This window comes from Poecilia reticulata, linkage group LG17, assembly GCF_000633615.1.
Source record: "Poecilia reticulata strain Guanapo linkage group LG17, Guppy_female_1.0+MT, whole genome shotgun sequence".
Lineage (NCBI taxonomy): Eukaryota > Metazoa > Chordata > Actinopteri > Cyprinodontiformes > Poeciliidae > Poecilia > Poecilia reticulata.
The window spans coordinates 8,623,374-8,624,637 of record NC_024347.1 but is presented as its reverse complement, the minus strand read 5'-3'; positions in this window follow the sequence as shown (position 1 = coordinate 8,624,637).

The following is a 1,264-nucleotide window of genomic DNA, read 5'->3' as shown; positions in this document are numbered from 1 at the left end:
CTGGAGTTAAAGGCGCCGTTTCAACTAAAGGTTTGCAATGAGCTTCCTAACCAAGGTGTCCGGTACATAACTCTTCAACACACTGTCAGCTCCCGGTGAGAAAGACGCATTTAGTTCAGTGTCCATGAGATGATATTCAGAATGGATTTTTTTATTGATTGATTTTAGTTGCCTCTGTGATTAACTCTGCGTAAAGTATGTCAAGACTCCATGTGCACCAGTCAAAGGTGTGTGTATATATATATATATATATATATATATATAGAGAGAGAGAGAGATTTTGCGTGCGTGTGTGTGTGTGTGCGTGTGTGTGTGGGTGCGTGCGTGTGTGTGTGCTCACACACATTTAAAATTTTGCCCCCCCAGAGGTAGTCCTGGCGCCCCCTTGGCCCCCTCAACTTTAAAAGTCTGGCTCCGCCACTGGATGTTGGAGAACGTACTATCAGGACGTCTCAACCGCTGACACCCAGGACATTTGTCTTCTTTTCGTTAGCTCCGATAGCTTAGCTTCCTCGCGTTGTTTCCAAGCAGGAAAATAGTGAAACGAAAGTCCGTTTTCCATCTTTTTACCGTTTCAATTGTGTGATCAGACATTATAGACAATAACGCAGCAAGTTTGTACCATAGCTAAATTATTTTAAATAAAAAAATTTGCGAGACTGTTGTTTTTGTCGGTTATGTTTAACAGAGAGGACCCCAAAGATGGCGCTGAAGTCCCTCCCTCTACAGCAGTGACGTCACCCTCCGAAGCTCTATAGACATAATATAAGAGTAGACCCCGCATTGGCTGCTCCGGTGCAGGAAATACGGCGGCCATCTTGGAGAGGTATAGCCTCCGACTTTGCTCAACCAAAACAGCAGAAGATGCCTCAGCACTGAGGGATATTGTTGTTCTGATAGATGGACTATTGATGTGAGGCTCCACAGAGAACATTTCACARGTAAGATGTTGTGATTAGAATATTACTTTACTGTATTTATGTCCACCGGTGGTATTRGCTGAGATACCAGCTAATATTAGCTACAGTGCTTGGTGTAATACGGGTTCAGCCGCTATGAAGGATAACTGAGATTCTGTAAATTTAAATAAATAATTATTTTCTATTATTGACTTAGATTATCTGACACAAGAGCCTATATTAGAAATGTGACAATGCAGCGTATATTATAAATACTACGTGCTATAGCATTCATCAGCAAAGTTTGCACAGGTGGTAAATACTATTATTTATATGTAATTCTTTCACTCTGTCAAAAGTAAGAT